The 21,492-nt window shown below is 39.5% G+C and overlaps 1 protein-coding gene across 2 annotated transcripts in view; it reads left to right on the top strand.

The window, feature by feature from the left end:
* MCTP1 (multiple C2 and transmembrane domain containing 1) overlaps positions 1-21,492 on the top strand; it is a 339,981-nt gene that overhangs the window by 77,238 nt on the left and 241,251 nt on the right. The gene's annotated exons all lie outside the window — the stretch shown is intronic.

The raw sequence follows: 21,492 nt of genomic DNA, 5'->3' as shown, positions 1-21,492 counted from the left end.
ATTAGGCTAGTTTAAAAAGTGCAGATTTAAACAAGAACATACATCTGAGCATAGAATTTAAACCTAGTACAGTGTATATCTTTGTCATACACATTTACAAAGCACTAAGCTTCATATTACAGTGTCATCATTATGATCTTTGTTTTCCAAAGAGGTCTTTCTGTATGCTGGATTCTATATTTAGTCCTATTAACAGTCCAGCACAAGGAGCATAAAGACCTTGTTTTGAAAACAACTAAGCAACATATTAAAGTGGACCTTTGCCCCCTTTGGCTAAAAATCAGCACACAGCTCTGTATGCTGATATGCAATCATCTTACATTCATTAGTTAAACAAAAATATTTTTATTTTACTTACAATTTCTTTTTTTCACACTTCCTGGTCCACATTGGCACAAATGATGTAATTTTGCCCAAGCATTGAATCCTGGGAGGGTTACATCAGCAGGGCATTGCTGAGAAATCTCATCTATAATCTCATGAGATCTCAGGGAAAGGCATTTCCCTGTGCATGTCCTAGCCACATGTGCCAGAGTTCAAGGTAGTAAAGGGAAATCTAGTAACCTGCCCTTATCAGTGCCGTCCGTCCGTTTTTTTTACTACGGGCGGACGGCAAGAGGTTAAAATGGCCACAGTCAGAAGATTGGGGAAGAAAAAAAAAAAGTTATGCAAAGAATAAAACGTCGGCAATTATCTAGAAGTATCTGTTTGTAGATTGTCACTACTACATATATCTAAAGGTACCTTTGTTGTTATTTTGAAGATATGGGTAAAGTTCCTCTTAAAGTGGGGCTAATTTTATTTTTAGTTGTAGATCATGTAAACCAGTAATGTTAGATCCCGCCATAGATCCCTCTGAGCCCACACCCAGGATTACAGTCCCATGTACATACTGTTTCACTTCCTCTGTCATTCTTTTGTTTCCTAGCTTCACAAAGTCTACTGGATAGACAGTAGCGCTGGGCTGGGGACTTGTTGGGAGAAAGGAGGCAGCTTTAATTTTAATTTTTTATAAAAATAGACAAAATGAATTCATCAGTGGGCCTGGCCCTCTACACCATATCGATCAATGTTGCTGTGTGGCCAGGCCCCTGCACCATAGAAAGGCAAGACACTGTGCACCCCAGCTGCCTGCATCCTACCAACCAATAAAACTGGATCAGTGTGTAAGCCTGTTGCTGCTTGAAAAGAGAGGGTGGAACAGAAGAACTGCCCTCTAGCTGACATGCCTCATGCCCATTAACTCCTAGTCATGGCACTTGTCTTATTGAAGCACCTCCTACTAATGCAAGCACTGTCAATCACTTCTCATTAAATATATAATATGTCTCCTTGCTAGATGTGTAGTCCAAGAGTCATGATGGTGTGTGTGTGGGGTGAGGAATGCTGTCAACCATACTCAAAGACATACTCATACCATCTCATAAACTGCACTACCTATAAAGATGACACAAATTGCTGGACTTTGACACCTAGGGGGCACTAGCATCCCAGAAAATGCATGGTGAAACTTCTTTAAAGATTATTGCTATAGCCAAACTTAAAAAAAATCACAACTGGTATGTATATGTTTTGGACTATTATGTTTTTTATATTTGTAATGGATCAGTTTTTTGCAGTGCCAACATATCCTTAAGCTAATGTTTTGCAGACTATATAGCTTTTGCACCAACTACAGTAGGTTTTTTGGGATTCGTCTAATGTTAGAAATAGTTGGGGTATGATTACGTTCAAGGGTTAAGGTGTTAAAGCCAGTTTTAAGGCTGCTTGGTGGTACAATGCCTACCCCTCCCCCCACCATTCCTTTCTTCCTCACCCCTCTATTGGTCCATTAAGCAATCTATCAAACTTAGTTGCCATCTTTGGAAGCAAAGAAACAAAGACGGTATCAATGCTTTTTGCTTGCTCCACTATCTAGTATCACCAATTTTCTTAAAACTGACCTCCAGGTATAAATATTTATGTATATTTACATTGGTCCAGCTTAGCCCAAAGAAAGTATACATATGTTATACCTGCTAGGGCCATGGGGCTCATGGGGATCAGGTATCATGATCAGATCATGGGTCAGGTATACTGCTCTGCTGAGTGACTTCTCCACTGCTGGAAAAACACAGAAGGTTGCTTGCTCAAGCACGGAGAAGGCCTAGTATTTTTTATCAATAACTGCTAGGCATTCTCTGTTTTGACAGGGGGCATTGACGTTACATCATTATTTGAATATTTGAAAGTGCAGCAACAGACTCTGAACTGACAGAAGGCAAAGGCATATCTGACCACAAAATCACAGATCCTGCATATGTGGAAAACACATTTTGCCAATAAATTACAGACTCTGCAGGTGTCAAAGGCATAACAGAGCAGAAAATTACAGATTGAGCCGAAGCAGTGCTTGAATAAAGCATGTTTTCACATAGATTAATACTATCTATAGTTGCTGGCGGAATATCTGAACATGGAGTACTAGGTTTGATACATTCAGAATAGGTCACACGCTCATATCTCTGTGTCACCACCTACAGTTTCCTCTAAACAAGTTTGTTCAGTCATCTGGTCACCGGTAGACAAGGTTTACTTGATTGTGCAGACATAGAAATAGTACTTTGGTTGTTGGTACTTACCTCAAACCAGGCTTTAACAATGTTAGATGGAAAGGATTTTTCTCTGTGTTTTGTTCAGCTTGCCATCTGTTAACCTCGTGAGAGCATTTGGTTTCAGAGATCAGAATTTCCGGAAAGATGATAACGTTTTTAACATAACTTGGCTTTAAGGCATGACACGTTTTGGAAAATTTGATATGCTTGCCTTAAACTAAGGCTCCAGGTTTTCAACTTCTGGAGGACATCTATACGTTACATCTTGCTTGGCAAATTTTAACCATAGGGTGGCATAAGGAATGGGGCACTGCTGCTAGACAACATTTCTGTGTTGCATCTTCCTTGGTTTTCATTGACTGTGGCATGGTGCCAGGAATGGGACAATGCTGCTGGAAGACATTACTATGTTACATCTTGCTTGTTGACCATTGACTGGGGGTTGGCTTAAGGAATGAGTCAGTGCTTCTGGGCTGGCTGGAAAACTTCACTGTATTATATCATGGTTGGCATCAATTGGCCTTGAGGATGAACTCAGAAATATTTCTGTTGCAAATGCTTTCCAAAAATAAAAAATCCCACTAAACTTTTAGATGTTTTAGGTTTGAAGTTGTAATACTTTAAAAAAGTGAAATAGTTAACATAAAACACAAGCTACAGCATTTAGAAAAATAGAATTGTAGTCAATTGAACATATATTTACAAATGGTAATTTTATTATTTTGCAGCCAGCAGGTGGAGCTCCTTGTTCTTGTCACATGATGTACATGCTCCTTGTTACCTATGCTTGTAATATTTAGTCATCAGGTAGAGCTCTCAGATTATTTTCACCTGCATCAAAGAAGTGCAGTGCCTGGCTGTGTGGTTGCATAAAGGCTTTCTAATAAAGCTCTATATAGTGGCAGGGGGGGAATCCCAAATAGATTTAACCATTTTCATAGAATATAGTTTATTGTTGTTTTTTTTAATAATTAGTGAGATTTCTGTAGGGTTTTCTTTTAAATCCACAAATACCAGCATTACCAGTCCGGAGTTAAGTGAATGAAACCGAAAGCCTTTATTATCATTGCACAGACTGCAATGAAATTAAGGGTGCTGATTCTTGCGACAATAAAATATTGCACCATTAAAACCTATACAATATAAGACAAAACATACAAAAGCAATTACAAGACAAACCATCTAAAAATAATCCGACAACAAAAGCAATACCTAAAAAAATCATAAAATAATATATTAAGAAATAGTATAAAATTTCTTTAGCCAACAAATATAATTATACATGTGATTGCCATGCATTATCTTACAGCCACTTTTGGACCACGATGTTTATATACGTACTGAAGTGGTTAATTTACAATTTTACCCTCCTCCGGAATCTTGGGAAGTGTAAGTTAATTTCATTGAGCTTAGGAGGCAGTTTAGCTTCCCAGGGATCTTAAAGTTTGACACTGAGGTGACATTTTTGACCTGTCAGGGAGAAACAACAAATAAATAGAAGCACACATAGTCATCACTGAGACATAATAGCACACTGTCGTAACAACTTTTAAAGCATAATAAAGCCCTTGTTAAAACAGTTTCAGTTAATTCAAATGTTTTGTTCAGGTTTACTTTTTTTTTAAATGTTTGTTGTTGCTAACTTGGATTACCTTTTGAAATTTTTGATCTTCTGTGCACTGTTTTCCAAGTATCTCAGGTTACCATTTGCATATCATACCTGGGGTATGGTGTGGAAATTTAAAAATAAACTACTTATCCAAGGATTAAAGCAGGTGCCCAATCTTCTTGTCTCTCATGACAAACTACTTGTCATGATACAAAATTAATTTGAACCAAAAGCGTATTTAAACTAAACCTGACCACACTGACCAAGGAGCCCTTGCAATGTGCAGGTGAAATTCGAAATCCATAGCGCAGGGCTGTGGTGGACGGCAGTATGGGGTATAGATAGCACACCCATACTGGCGGAGGTGAAGGCCCAGGTGGGGTGGGGGGGTTGTAGAAGGGGCCAGATTTGAGTGGGTAATTTGCATTTTCCCAAATTACTTGGGAAAGTGAACTTACACTTTAATACACATTGTGTGTGTTAGTGTTGCTACCAAAATATGGAACACAGCAATTTGGCCAGCACTCAGCGCACACACACACACAATGCCCTAGGCGTGCGGCTATTCACATGTAGATGGGAGGCAGCGGGGTTAGTTTTTAGTTTTTTTTAGTTTTTAATTATTTGTTTTCTTCTTAATCACTTTATTTATTTTATTGTTTTTACTAGTTATTTTTTAAATTTTAATTCTATTATTTTTGTTATCGCTTTTTTCACTTAACTGTATTGCTATCACACAGGGTCTAACAAGCCTCTATGTGATAGTGTTTGGAGGTGACAGGTTCTTTTTATGGAGCCTGCTCTTCAATTCAGAAGATTGAGCTCAATGCTGTGGTCAATCTTCTGTACAGGCCCATATGTGACAGCTGAGAAAGGAAGGCTGCAAGTACAGCGCTCACTGATCACAGAGCAGATCCGAGAATGGACGTGGTCTGCTTCCCACTCTCCATCCTGAAATCATTGCCATGGTCCCGGGACCCCCAGAAGAGAAAACCACAGCGGGAAGGATGGACCTTGGAGAGGGGGGTGGGGAGGACGACATACAGGCTGCTATACAAGTGATCTGGGAGGCTGTACTAAATAAACCATGGCTCCCTGCTCTACATTTAGTCCTGCTTGCCCAAAGCAGGGCTAAATGTAGAAAAAAAAACACCTGCCTGGCGCCCGGAACTACATGTCCTAGGCATCAGGCGATAGGAATTCCGCACCCCTGGTATCAATGGTGGGAGAATTTTAGACCATTACAAAGACTGGACATGCCAATGTGCTCCTGTATTCACTCCATAGGAAGACAGCATTTTAACCCTATTACAGAAAGTGTCTGGAGCATCATTTAAAGTAAATTTTAATACAGCAAAGCAATCCATTACACAAACACACACACACAATGTTTAGACACATTTTAATGTAAACCTGTATTTTGTAAAGCTAAGCAATAGGTTTACTTTAAAGCCCAATTCCTGGAAATGTTTAATGCCCCCTGCAGGTGTATATAAAAAAAAAAAAAAAAAAGTTCTGGTTGCATTACTCACCTCCTCTCTTGTGTTCTCCCGTGCAGTAATAGCTTTCCACCACTAGACATCCTAGGACACCCTGTAAATGCAGGGTGCCATGAAAATTCCCCATAAAGGGGAGTCACCACATGGCCCTATATTCACTTACATGATGCATAGAGCGGCACTGACATCATCGCCCAAAGCATAGATTCGCTTTAAGAGTGAGGATTCATATTCTTACAATTGCCCATTCCTAAATGGCTCTTTTTTTTAACCATTACGCTCACCTTAACCATAACACGTTACCTGAAGCCTAACACTCCACCTTTCACCTAGCACTTAAATGTAACAATTAATCTAACACTTAAAAATTAGCTGTCCATTCAAATGCAGCATAATGATACTATATGATCAACATTGTATCTGATTCACAACACTTTAATCTGGAAGTAAATGTAAGCTGGTTGGAAACAGCTGGGATTTTTTTTTTTAGTTGTTGAAAGCCACATTAAAATGCATTAAAAAAAAACACTTTCAACAACCACCAAATGAAACTAGAGTCAGTTTTATGTTATTGCCGAGGGATTGAACATGTAAGCTAATACCTGTTTTTCTTTTCTTCTTACCTTTTGCTATCCGCTGTTATGTTTGTGTAGACTGGATGCTGTGCACCAGGCATACACATCAGTAATGGGAAGCTTGTAGAAAATAGGTTTAACTTTTTGCTAACAGACACTTGTACAGGTCAGGCAGGACACCTTTGTTACAAATGTTTGTACTGCAAGCCTGCCTGTGTTATAATTGCCATATTTTTTCCCTGGCCAATGACCCATACATACTGTACTGAAGAGCAGAAACAGATGGCTAAGCCTCTTACAATAATTACACAATTGCCATCATTTCTATTGATTGTCTGTTTTATCTGCTTCTGTCTCCCTCCATCCCCTGTGCCATTTATGAAAACCTCTATAAATTATCATGCTCTGACTAAAATAGAATTTATTTATGTGCGATTTTAGCTCACCGGAATCTGTAAACCTATGAGATGTTCTTGAATGAGACATCTAATGAGCTGACCCTACATCCTGATCGAAAAAGTCCTGGAAAATGACAGTATTAGAAGCTATTTAGCCTGTTCCTGGCTCAAAGACAGAGCCCTACACATTAAAGGGACATTATATCTTGAAGCGATAATGTAAAACTGCCTAAAAAGATTACAAATGCTTTTCTTTTTTTGCTAAAAGAAGGAAAAGGTCCACTAATGGTTAGCAGACCAAGAGAGATTATCTGACCTTTTCAGAACGGGTGTGCTGAACCCTTGGTTCCCCTTGTCACAGTTTAAAAACCGTAGGAGCTAGTTTAGAAAAGAAGTTGTTAGCATTCGATTTCTATTATGACATTTCACAGTCATCCGATTTAATGTCCCTTGACCGGATTGTCCACTGTGAGACGATGGGCTTGAAATGTTATTTAGAGCATTGATAAAAGGTGAGCGCTTCTAAGATGACAGCGAGTCATAAGGCTGGTTGTGTGACATTAATTTTCTCCATAACAGAGATGGAATAAGACGTCATAGTGACAAGCTGTCAATCAGGTCTGGCCCCTCTGTGGAACTCAATGCCATAGGACGGGGTATTGCTTCTCCCATAATGGAGCTGAGCTGAGACTCTCTCCTTGACAGCTGCAGCAACCATACTGAAAATATATTATACAGCCTTTCATTAAAAAAATAGAGAGGGCTCATCTCTGGAGCATTTCATTTTTTTCCCATCTTTTGAAGATAGAGCAAATTCACAACAAATCATAGATTCCTGTGCAGCAGTATTATTTTCTAGTCCCAGGAAAAACATCTAGTTTTTTTTTTTCTCTCCTTTTCGGATGACAATATTCATAAATAACACATCACAAATTCTGATAGCAAATTGCTCTGTAGAGCCAGGTATTTATGATAATCTAGCATTTATATTTGCTTATTACAAAGCTGAGAGTTTATTATAGGTGCTTACTCTGTACAGAAGTTAATACATATTTATTATTATGCAATCCGACCAGTGCAGAGCACTGTAATAAGCCCATCATAAATCCCCATCCCAAACACATTGCAGTCTATACGTGTAATACTTTTTCATTAACTTTTTAACATCTTCCCAATAAAATGGTTATGTTTGCGGCTCCATGTTTTGCATTGGCCTAATGTCTTGTATGCGGTGTTGTAAAAATTGCTTTTTTTTTGTCAGTTTAATTTAAGCTGATGTTGTTAATTATCTATTTTACAGTATATTTGTGCTACACATACTAAACATTGGCAGAGAAGCCATATCTTAAAGCTCAAGAGAAAGAGTGCCTCTAAACAGCATGATCAGAAATGAAACAATTCAAAGTTTATTTACTGGACAATCCAAATCAGTAGAACCACAGAGAGGGTTGGAGAAAAGGGTTCTTGAGTACAAATGTAAAGGTTCCCTGTTGATTAAGGTTTCCTCCTCCACCTTTTCTGTTGGATAGGCACCTGCAGGTGAATTCTATTATCAAAGCATAACTATGCAGGCACAATGAAATTCTGAGGGCTTGTTCACACCAATTGTGTTGCGTTAGAGAGCGGGAGCACTGCAATCGCTCACAAAACTTCCCCCTTTGTTCTGGGGAGGGAAAGGGCGTGGCGGTGCATTGAACTTGATAGCACCACTGCCACGCTCCCCGCCCGCAGTGCGATCGGACGCATGACAAAACATTGCCTGCATTCCAGCCCACTGCAAACGCAAAAAAATAGAGCAAGCAGCATTTTTGCATTTGCAGTGGAACGGAACACAGGCAATGTTTTACCACGCATCCGATCGCACTGCGGGGGGGGGGGGGGGGGGGGGCTGTGGCTGCGGTGCTATTGACATCATTGCACTTCCCACCCCAGAACGAAGGGTGAGCGTTTTGTGAGCAATTACGGTGCGTTCCAGCAGCACGTTTGGTGTGAACAAGCCCTGAGTGATGCGATGTGCAAAAGATGTATCTCCAACCAACACTTTTTTTTTAGCAGTTTCTCTTATTTTTTTACGAGTGACAAAGTTTTGAGCGGACAGAAAGTGAGGAGAATTTAGACCTCATTCCCCATTCCACATTTAAATGATTGGATTTCTATTTTGCATTCACCAGTAATTGTAAATAATAGCTGAAGAAGTGCCCTGCATTTGTACTGTATATGATGGGGCTGCAAAAATTAAAGCAGAGCTCCGGCAAGACATTTCTTTTAACCTTTGCAGTGGGGCTACCCCAGCAAGTGTTAAGTGCCATTTTTTGTTTAGGTTCAGTAACAAAGTTATACTCACCTGATCCTTGGAGACAGCTTGCTTTTACACCTGTTCCTGGAGCCTCTCTTCCTCCGCAGCAGCAATGGTATGTCCCTTGGTTTCCTCACATTCTATACAGACTGTATAGAACGTGATGACTCACAGAACCGATTTAAGAGTAAGCCGGCTGCAAGGACTGGGTGAGTATAACTTTATTTTTGAACCTAGAGAAAAATGAACACTTAACTCTTGCAGTTTCTGGGTAGCCCCATTGCAGAGGTTAGGAAAATGTTTCCCCAAAGTGTTGCTTTAAAGCCTCTTTAGTGTTTCTACGGAGAGGTTTCAACAGTAGCTTGTAAAATATTTATTAGAAGTATACAGTGCATTCAGAAAGTAATCAAAACCCATTCACTTTTTTTCAATTGTGTTATGTTGCAGCCTGATACTACAGTTGTTTAAATTCTTTTTTTTTTCTCATTAATCTACGCTCAGTACCCCATAATTACATAAAGTGAAAACAGAATGTTAGAAATGTCTGTGAATTTATTAAAGATAAAAAACTGAAATATCACATGTACTTAAGTATTCAGACCCTTTACTCAGTACTTTGTTGAAGCACCTTTGGCAGCAATTGCAGCCTCGAGTCTTTTTGGGTATGACAAGCTTTACACACCTGGTTTGGGGTTTTTTCGGTTATTCTTCTTTGCAAATCCTCTCAAGCTCAGTCAGGTTGGATCGTCAGTGGACAGCATTTTTTAGGTCTCTCCAGAGATGTTCAACTCGGGGCTCTGCCTGGGCCACTCTTGGAAATTCACAGAGTTGTCCCTAAGCCACTACTGTGTTGTCTTGTCTGTGTGCTTAGGATCGTTGTCATGTTGGAAGGTGAACCTTCGGCCCAGTCTGAGGTCCTGAGCGCTGTGGAACAGATTTTCATTGAGGATATCTCTGTACTTTGCGCCATTCGGCTTTCCCTCAACCCTAACCAGTCTCCCCGTCCCTGGTGCTTAAAAACAACCCCACTGCATGATGCCCACTATGCTTCACTGTTGGGATGGTATTGGGCAGGTAATGACCGGTGCCTGGTTTCCTCCAGACATAATGTTTAGAATTAAGGCCAAACAGTTTAATCTTGGTTTCATCAGACCAGGGACTTGTTCTGAGAGTCCTTCAGGTGCTGAGAGTGAATCAGTCTGAGAGTCCTTCAGGTGTTTTTTTTTTGCAAAATCTAAGCAGGCTTTCATGTGTTTTGCACTGAGGAGAGGCTTCCATCTAGCCACTTGGCCATAAAGGTCAGATCGGTGGAGGGCTGCAGTGACTTTCTGAAACTTTGTCCCATCTCCACACAGGATCTCTGAAGCTAAGTCAGAGTGACCATTGCATTCTTGGACTCTTCTCTTACTAAGGCCCTTCTCCCACGATTGCTCAGTTTGGCCGGGCGACCAGCTCTTGGAAGAGTCCTGGTTGTGCCAAACTTCTTCCATTTGAGAATTATGGAGGCCACTGTGCTCTTGGGAACCTTCAGTGCAGCAGACATTTTTTGTAGCCTTCCCCAGATCGGTGCCTTTCAATAATCCTGTCTCTGAGCTCTGCAGGCAGTTCCTTTTGAGCTCATGGCTTTTGCTCTGATACAGTATGCATTGTCAGCTGTGAGGCCTTCTATAGAGAGGTGTGTGCCCTTCCAAATCATGTCCATTCAATTTATTTGACCACAGGTGGACTCCAATCAAGGTGTAGAAACATCTCAGCAACCATCAAGAGAAATGGGAAGTACCTGATCTAAATTTCAAGTATTGTTGCAAAGGGTCTGAATACTTATGCCAATGTGATATTTCAGTCTGGGTTTTTTTTCATGCATTTGTAAACATTTCTAAATTCTGTTTTCACTTTATCATTATGGGGTACTGAGTGTAGATAAACGAGGGGAAAAAAAAGAATTTAAACAACTTTAGTATCAGGCTGCAACATAACACAAGTGAAAAAAGTGAAGAGGGTCTGAATATATATATATATCTCGATATATAGATCTATATATCGAGATATATAGATCTATATATTGAGATATATATATACTGTATATTTGAATTTACGCAATAGGGTTAATGTATGAAAGCAGTAGTGGTTGTTGACTTAGTAAAGTGAACGTTTGTAAATAAGAGTAACCCATGTTCACTCTGAATACCCAATTAAGTGTTTGAGGAATTTGTTAGCACAAAAGCTATTTACTGCTGCTGATCTTTTCCCATTACTGTCTTAACATGCCTTGTTCTCCACTGTGTGTGGAGGCGGTTATTTTGGTAGCGACAGAGGTTCTTCCTCATGTCAGAGCTTCCAGCAAGGAGAACAGTGAACAGCACAGTAATGACATCACCAAATCTGGTAAGGCCACAGTCTGAGATTTCAAACAGCAGACATTCACCTACGAGGTTGTCGACAAAGGAGTACTAAGGCACCCTCACATACCAGGAAGTCAACCGCTAATTTCCAGGAGAAATCCAAGTCAAAGGTACATTTATTTCTCATCCATTGAGGAGCACAGGAATTCAAATATTGTTGGGTTATACTGCCATCTAAAACAGACACTGGCAAATAAGAAAGCTGTGGGTCATCCCAGGATAACCCCTTCTTCTCCTACCAGTTTTTTTGCCTCATGTCTGCTTATAAAAGTCTATTTTTTGACTTGTTGTTGTTGTTCTTCCTGGAGAAAGGTTGTTTACTACACTGCTGCTTAAGCTGGTCTCTGTAAAGCAGCTGTGCAGATCAGAAACAGGCTCCAGCACCTTTCCCTGCAGAATCTAGCTTTGACTTTCCAGAGGCCTCAGAACAGGCCTAACAGTCTATCTCTGAAGAAACTGTTTTTGAGTTAACACAGTCTTCTAGGCCCCTGGAGCCTGACTCTAAGGCTGCCCATTGGGCTAAAAGTGTAATACTGGCTAAGTTCATTGACAAACCTTTTGAATTAAAGTGCTTTCTACAAGTGGGGGGCTGAACTGTGTATCCTTCTGGGCTCTCTCAGCTTGTTCCTCCTTCACCTCCCCGGTTCTCTTGAGTTCTTCTCACCCCTTGACCCCTTGCCCCAGACTTTACGTTAGCACAGGATGCTGAGCTGGGACCGCCCGGGCCACCTCTCTCTGTCTCAAAGAGATTTATTTTCCCTCCATTGTTGCCTGGTACCCCTTAGTGTCTCCCCTCTCCATCGGGAACCTCTGTCTCACTAGGTTTTCTGGAGCCAACCATTACTGTTTTTATTCTGTCAGGGATCTGAATCATCAGTGCCATACACCAGAGCCTGAACTCTTGTGATAGACCTAAAGCCCTGTTCTGGCATCCCTTTGGAAGATACCCCCACCCCCTGTGAAGAGTAAGCTTTAGAGATCCTAGTGAACAACATTTCACTGCAGGGCCTACCACCTACAAAATCTCTCCAGATTTTGTCTTTTAGTTTTCTGCTCTTGGATCTATTTGTCACCTGCAGGCAAGGGTATCTACCTTAGGCCCTTGTTACTTAGATCCACATTAAGTGGTCCTTTAAGGCCTCATCATCAGGGTATTTCCCTCCTCTGGACTCCCCCTGACTGCCCGCAAAGGAGTGTTGCATGTTGAAAGACTATCCTTTAGAGACAACACCTTCCCCCCCTTGCTTTTTGGCCTTTACCATTGTGCATTTGGTTTCTGAGTAGTCTAGCATGTCTGCTTTCATGGACGAGTTACTCCTTGTTGTGTCTACACAGCCTCAGGAGACTGGTATGGACTCTGCCCTCTATCTATGAGGCTTTCTCTTCTGGAAGATTCTTCCCTCCCTGGGCTTTCTTCTGGTCTTCAAGAATAGGTGGCTCCTTCTACTTTGTGAGACTCTCCTGGGTCAGACTCCTTAACCATTGGGTTGCTACTGTGTCTTCACTACCAAGAATGAATTGGAGTCCTTCCTACATCAGGGAAAGTAGTCTTGTTTCTGCGCAGGCCAATAGTGTGAGCATTGGTCTCACACATGTTGATCCCCTTAGAGGGTTATTCACTGGACACCAGTTCCTGTTATCCAGAAGTCTTGGAAGAGGACCCCATGTCTCCCAGGATGATCAGCAGACAGAGCTACCTCCTGCAGACAACCTCAGACAGGCATGGAAACCCCCTTGCTGACTTTCGAAGCCTTTTTCAAAATATCTCCCTGTGTAAAGAAATACAAAATACATATTTATAAATGAAAATATCTCCGTCTTATTATGCAGCACTGACTTTTTTTTTTTAGTTCACTTAAGAGATTAGACATTGGTGTTCCAGCAGTTCACTTTTAAGAATACAATGTCACACTAAGATGTCATTTTCAGCATTCCCAATTTCTTGAGGTTCAGGAGCATCCCTAGACCTATGACTAGACACCAGGGATAGACAGAATTGCTCATGTACCAGGGAGAGTATTCCGACTATCCTCAGCCCTTCTGGTCATTTCCAACTCCAGCGTGGTACCAGAGTCTAAATCCCTTCCCTTGCCTACCCTTCAGTAGTTGTTTCCTCATTACCTGCCCCTTCAGTCCTTTTTTGTCTAACCAGACACGCTTTTAGACATGTAGCTCTTGACCCTTGTTCCTAAGTGATCAGGGTTATTAAAGCCTAGGGCCTTCATACTTAACTGACTGGTCCTATTTGTTATGACCTGTTATTCTTTTGCTTACCTCTGGGGACATTACTTCTGGGGGCTTTGGCTCTATTTGTTGTTGGCCACTTCTCTTTGTGGGTCCATTTTTCCGTTAGGTAATCAGCTATTCACTGGATTTGAGTTATGGGGTTTCTCCTATATGGAAGTATCCCCCTCTGGCGGTCATCCATTTTTTTTTAGATTCAGGTGTGAGTCCTTCAGGCATTCCTTGGGCTGCTGGCAGTCCCCCAGTTTTGTTCATTGGGCCTGTGGAAAGTTGTTGCTTCAGTTGAACTGCTTTTGGACATCCCAAAAGTATCTGAACTCCTGTGCCCTTCAAAGGATGAGAAAGAAAATAGAAATCATTTTCTTGGAGTCCACTGAGAGGCACAGGCCCCACCTCTATATGTTTAGGTTTGTGTTTTGCAACTGCTTTGCCACAAAACTGAGGCATGCTGGGAAAATTAGAGGTTATTTTGGGCTAGTCCAATGTTTTTGATTGTCACTGTCTATTTTACCGGTAGGCAGCAGGATAACCCAACGGTATCTGAATTCCTGTAACCCTCAATGGACTCCAAGAAAAGGATTTTACGTAACTCCCAAAAAAACTTTCATATTTGATTTTTTTTTCCATGATCTAAAATGTATTTATGCTTGCAAAAGTGTATGTTGTCAGTTTATAGGGACATGCATTTATATGTCTTTATAGGGCATTTCTAAATGCATATAAATGTATGTAATGATTTGGAAGGGTATAATTCACACTGTTATACACTGTTTACCTATGTTAGTTGAATTCAGGTTACTTGCATTTAGAGAAAATAGAAATCTATGCGTCCAAGGACAGATTAGATATTCTGAATGTGTATAAACACATATAAATGCAGGTACATTTAAACATAGACATTTAAACATTTGTTTCTATATTGTAGATCAATTTATCTGCGTATAAGTGGCCATTCACACCAAAGTGTTGTGTTAATTATATTGCACAATGCACCTAGTGTGTCCTACCATGCGTTGCCATTCATTTCAATGGCAACCCCATGTACCGCCCAGCGGTAAAGCAATACCGTACATTGCAGCGCAGTGAGAAAAAAGTAGTGCATACACACCTGCCAGGAGGTCCTGTTAGGGTACCATTGAATGAATAGCAACACACCTAGTGTTGCTATTCATTCAACTTTTGGGTTCCTTGGGTCCCTTGGGTTCCTTGGGTCCCAATTATTTCTAAATGTTGCTAAATATGAGATCTCTGATAGAATGGGCTCAGAATTTGCCATTTTTTTAAAATTAGGCAGACATTAAAATGCTGCAGATAAGCAGTGAAGGGGGTTTCCATTTCTATGGATTATGGAGAAGTATCAACGATTGATTGCAAAGATTTTTTTTTTTTTTGGCTTTTTTACACTTTGAGCAATCTCTACATAAAATAGAAAGCACTTCCAACAGTCATAAGGAATCATCTGGATTGGGACCAAACTATGCACTTTCTAAGTGCCAAATGCATATCTAGCCTACACTGGGCCATGTAAAATTTAGAAAGCAAAATTGCTGAACTGTTAGTGTATGAGAAGCAACAATGAACAATAAAATGAACTATAGGCAGATATAAAAGACACAAAGATCTGTATTAAAAGAGAACTAAGGCTCAACCTTTTTTTTGCCATAGTTCTCTGTAGGATCACAGGAGGACAAATACTAATGTCTTCCTGTGACCCAAAACTCAGTGCAGAGCCGCACCGCAGCCGGAACGGATCCCAAAAATATGGTCGGGATCCACCCTGCTTCCTGATTGACAGCTGACTCTGACTCTAGAGAGCCCCCTCCCCCGTCCGTCCCTCCAGTCAGCGCTGGAGGAACAGAGAGGGGAGGGAGAACCCCTGCGTGGAGTGGTGACTGGCAGCCACCACTCTCTGCAGGGAGAAGATCGGGAACTGATCAAGCAGTGGTATGTGATCGCTCAGTTCTTGATCAATAGAGCTAATGTCAGCTCTTATTATGGGGATATGTGTATTTCACTCTCCCCATAATTCTTTAAATAATACATAATATTTTTTTTTTTTGCGAGTCATGTAATTCGGTGTGCCAATTTGACTTGGTGTCAACCTCAGTATTGCATTCCCTGCACAGCAGAACCAATACTTGGAAAAGAGAGGGAGGGGCAGGACAAGAAACCACTCAGTTGAGGTTCAGTACTCATGTGCAAGCAAGCTAATAGGAGGAGAGAACATATTGTGACAGAAGCTCATGTATTTTCTGTTTCTCCATTCACTGTCCAGTCACAATCTGAGGGAAGGAAAAAAACTGTAAGTGTTCCTTAAAGTGAAAGTTCACCCTAGGATTAAAGTTCAAAGAATTTAGAGCAAGTTAAGGTGTTGCTTAGCCCCTATCTATGTCTTCTGATTTCAAAGCCTGACTTAAATTGTTTAAAGAGGAACTTTACCCATATCTTTAAAATAACAACAAACACACCTTTTAGAAATGTTTAGTAATGACAATCTACAAACAGATACTTCTAGATCATTTCCGGCTTTGTATTCTTTGCACACCTTATTTCTCTTTCCTTTCCCAGTCTTCTGACAGTGGCCATGTTAACTAAAGGCAGGTTACTAGATCTACCTTTACTTCATGGAACTCTGACACATGTAACTAGGACATGTGACCACGCACATCATCTCAGAGGAGAAAAATGCCTTTCCCTGAGATCTTGTTAGATTACTGATGAGATTTCCCAGCAATGCTCTGCTGATGTAAACTTCCCAGGGTGCAATGCTTTGGCACATTACATAATTTGTGCCAGAAGTAGACCAAGAAGTAGATGAACTCTGTAAGTAAATTAAAAACAAGTTTGTTTAACTAATGAATGTAAGATTATTTTAAATCAGCATGCAGAGTCAATATTTTAGCTGTTGTTGAGTTCAACTTTAATTGTATTAAATAAACACTTTGCATCTTTAGAACCCGAAACGTGCAGATTTGAGAAGGACAAACTTATAAAGTATGGTACAATTTGCTCTAACAGGAAAAAAAATAATTGCTGGATTACCCAGTTAAATAACTATGGGCTCCTGTTTTTACATCTTTAATTTTTTTTCTTTCGTTTTGAAAGGAAATAATATATTCTACATATTAACTGATGAGTTTAATTGTAGTTTTTTTTGGAACTGGTTGTATTAGCTTTTCCCTCATGCAGTTTTTGGAGTTATATGCTGCCATGTAACTTGAGACTTAGTCACCTTTGTGTTCTAGACATAGCGTTAATAGGAAGAGACATTTATGAGCCATTGGCTTCTGTTGTCTTACAATCTCCCGGGTGAATACAGAGTGAAACTTCAAAGAGTTTAAAGCAGAGCGGCAGTTCACATCCAGGTCACTCTGTTGAAAGTGAGTAGATGCTGTACGCAGCAACACAGAGAGCTTGAATGTGCTTTTTCATGATGGTAATTTTGCCTCGAAATAGCAATACATACATTAATTAAAAACAGGATTAAGAGCAGAGTATATTCTTTATTCCTTTTCCTCTGATAAACCCACTTATTAATGTAGCATAAATATTGCTAGTGCAGACTTTTCAGTTTTTATGATCCAGGTTGAATGGTCATAAACCCTTCATATGGAAAAGGGATCTTATAGACCAAGTGTATATTATTATTGGGGCCAATTTATAAAGGAGGGTGAATATCGCATTAGAGTGTAATTTATAAACTGCAGATCATCCCATTTGCAAGTAATTTATAAAATGCAGATCAGGATGTGGAACCTACAGAGTTTCATGGGGTATTCTGTGCTTTAAACATTTACTATGTATCTATTACAGGTATTTATATAGCACCGACTATTTATTCAGGACTTTACATAGTGAGTGAGACCGCACACAGTCCTGTATAATTGTATTGATGGGATCAATGATTATACAGCAATAGAGAATGGCAATGGCTATAGAGGACTACAAATCTCAGCAATCCATGATTGCTGGTTGTCACTCTCGCTTGCTGAACAATCTTGGATTGCTGAGATTTGTGGTCCTCTATTGCTGGTTGTCATTCTCATTGCTGAATAATCATGGATTGAGTTACAGTTCTTCATAATTATAAAGAAACTACTTTAAAATGATTGGTCTGTATTGTTTTAGAAAAAATATCACATGTCCCTTTAACAAAAAGTAACGGTAATCGGTTTCGGCAAGTACCTGAGGGAAAGTACTTGTACTTGTATTTGCTCTTGAAAAAATGGTATCAGGACATCCCTAATCTCCTTACATTTGTCAGGTGTTACTTTTCCTCTTCTCGCCTGTTCCCCTAATATACATTAGCTAGGTCATGACAGTAGTGACCCACATAACCCGAGTGACAACTGGCCCAGTGGAATGTAGTGATATCTGATTTAGCTTAAAGGAGAACAATGAGCTGAGTGCTTTTCACTCACCTCATAGTTGTAGCCGACCTGTGACAATGAGACTGTCACAGGTCGGCTCAGTAGATCGAGAAGTGAGCGAACACATACCGGTGTTCGCTCACCTCTCGATCCTGTCACAGCTCTCTGCCGTGACAGGGGAGGGGCTGGATTCCCCCCTCCCCGCTCCGATCTGTCTAGATAGGCAGAGCCAGCTGTCACTCACGCAGCTGGGTGGATCCAGACATAATTGTCGGGATCCGCTTCAGCTGCGGCATCTCAGTATACCGCGAGCAGTAGCGGGAGGATGCTAGTTTATGTCCTCCCATTACATTAAGGAGAACTATGGGGAAAAGCCTTAACCCCATAGTTCTCCTTTAAATGCTTGATGGTAGGGACACCTGACAAACATGACCTATATAACGTATATGGGGAGGACAAGTGAGTAGATGACAAATTACATCTGACCAATGTGAGCAATAAATGCAAGAAAGACAAAGGAACTAGAATAGACTATGTAGAAAGCATAGACTGCAAATACATTTTTTTTTTGGATATAGCCATGTTTTATTTTGTTTCTCCCTAAGGATTGAAATTAATCAACCATATATAACGTGAGTACATTAAACACAGAGGCAAATCTAATATCCCCGAGTCCCTCACACACAACCCAGGACCCCATGACATTTCTTTATAAATATATCCTAACATAATACACACACGATGCCTCATACAAAATAATAACAAAAGTCAAGTATGAAAGGCTCTACATTATGTTGCTTCCACTAAAAGGGAGGCTAGAAACGTGGCCTAAACTGGCCCTATAGACCACTGTTGATACATGTTCTACCCTTGTTGCTGTGATACTACTTAGGAGACAAAAGTAAAGCAAAAAGGTAAATACAGTACAATGGTTCTTTTTCTCAAAGATCCATAGAGTGTAATTGTAAATGAAAGTTGATGTGCACAGTTATGTCAAACCCCATGTTGGCAACCGTAATAAATATCCATTTATGGGCTGCAACTCCTAAAGTCATTACAATAACATTCAAATCCTCTTTTTTGTGTCAACACTAAAGCTGGTTTTCATTTAAGCACCTCTGAGACCATGCTTGAAAAATAAACAAATGTAAAAAGATTGAAAGTTAATAGGGCTCATAAATACTTTTTATATAAAAGAAATATCATATTAATGCACATAGGGGAATATACCTAGCTTAATAATTTCTTGTCTCTGAAAACCAAGGTCATATCTTCACTGTAAACAGGGAGCATTCACTTGGGACAGATAATGTTAATATCACAGTGTGCTCTGACTGTCAGCTCTCTCATATTATTAATAAAAACATGGGCTGCTCTTTACATCCATAACGTTTTTATTGATATTTTTACGATCCAAAACTACTATTTTCATTGTCACAATGGCATACTTAACATATTATGATTCAGAAATGGAGGTGAGTGCAAGAATACTAATTATAATAGTGCAAGTAGCTAATGTGGTGCACTATTGAAGAAAATTTACTTTTTTTTAATGTTGGTATCATTTTTGTTGCCAAAAGTAGATTCAAGGTCTCTGTAAATGAGACATGCATGAAAATTCTAGACCAGTACTGTTCATGAAGCTTAATGCCACGAATAAGTTATTCAGTTTTTCCCAGTAATGCACACAATCCTTGCCTATTGATATCTTAGGAAGGTCAGTGAATAGAGCTGGAATCATCAAGTTGTAAATTCGCTAAGCTGCAATGAACTCTACCTGTATAAGACCCAAACTTTTGGAGTCTATACCTAACTATTAACCTAACCTTTACCCAACTATTATTGGGAAAAGCATGTTTTTAGGGCCTAAGAACAATGACAAATTATAAGCTGAGGTTAACTGTAACAGGGATGCCCGTAGTTTTAACATAAAGAGGAATGTGGTTTTCTTCTTCAATGCTTACTCATACATTAGATGACTATCTTCTGAACAGTAAGGCAGCAACACTGCTTTACAATACTTTTAACATTTGGGACAATAATTCAGAATGATATGGGGTGTGCAGGAAAACCTCCAACTTTACAAAAGGTCTCACAAACTAATGTTTATGCATGTAGAACAACTTCAGACTTCAGAATAGTGGCATATAAAGAAGAAAGAAGGAGTTAGAAATGTACATTGTACTCTGAGCTCCAGAAATGCCCATAAAAGTCCTTCCAGGTATTCATAAAACTACATCAGAATTTATTTAGCAATATCTGTGGGCTATTATGAATGAACAGTACTTGCACCATAGGGCTTATCTGGTCCTTAAAATGTTTTGATATTTCTTGAACAATATTTAACCATAAGCATCAGACCTAATGACACCTATTTAAGATCCCCAACATGTACAACAGTTGGTTGCAGGCATCAGGCTGAATTCACAAAACTAAAACATTAGGATAAATGTTCTTATTTTCAATGTGGTAACGGTTATTTTCACAACCAATGAGAAAAGTGCAATAACATGGCTGGAACGAAGACCCTAATTGTTGTTACAGGCTATGTGAATTGAGCCTATAAGACTTAATTTCACTAAAATGAATGGGTTATTTTAACTCAGTGCCTTGTTTTATCTCATGATAATTTCTTCCTAAAATGTTCAGCTGATAAATATAAATATTGCTTAAGTGTGTAATCTTTATTTTTAATTAAATGGTCAATAAACTGTTGAAAGCCTGTATGTTATCATATAGTGCTATGATAGCTTGAGAAGCATTTCGTTATCACTAGAATAAACAGTTGATTTTCCGGCTTTTTTTCTAAAGGCACTTCATCAACAAGCTTCAGCTAGCTAAATTTTTAGGGGCAATAACACATGCGATAATTTTTAAACGTCACTATTAGAGCAACAATACCCCAGAAATTGATAACATTATTTAATACTGTAAACATAACATAGGTTTAGTGAATTCTTGTTTTGGTGGCAATGCCTTAAATGCATCAAAATCTCCTTTTAATTATAAAAAAAGCATAAAAAAGTATTTAAAAAAAGCTTCTTTAAGGTTTAAGGCATTCTTTGGTGTAAAAAAAGCTGAAGACATTATATACACACATAGACCCCCCTGAATGTGTACTAATCAAACCATATCATTTTTTATTACTTTGAGGCCAGCGTTGTGCACCTTACACTAGGGTATTTGTGCCTCGATCGTAATCCCATGCTGTTTTCAAATAGTAGCTCTTTCATTAAGTCCATTTTGTTAAGCTAATTATTATTTTTTTTTTTAGATTGGGCCACAGAGATACCAATTAAGTTGTGTGCTAATTTTGTCACTCAAAGCCTTACCGTGTGTCTGTTTACTTATGCAATTTTCTGTGCTTGGAATGTATTGCAATTATTTTTAAGACTGTCCCTGTTAAAATAAATAATTTTGACCAATGCACTTACAATTAATGGACGAGCTGTATGGACCTTTGTTATTTGTTTCATGTTGCTTTGAGAACTCACATATAACAATA

Source organism: Nanorana parkeri, unplaced genomic scaffold, assembly GCF_000935625.1.
Source record: "Nanorana parkeri isolate BGI_ZX_2015 unplaced genomic scaffold, ASM93562v1 scaffold462, whole genome shotgun sequence".
NCBI classification, from domain to species: Eukaryota; Metazoa; Chordata; class Amphibia; order Anura; family Dicroglossidae; genus Nanorana; species Nanorana parkeri.
This window is presented reverse-complemented; position numbering and strand designations above follow the sequence as displayed.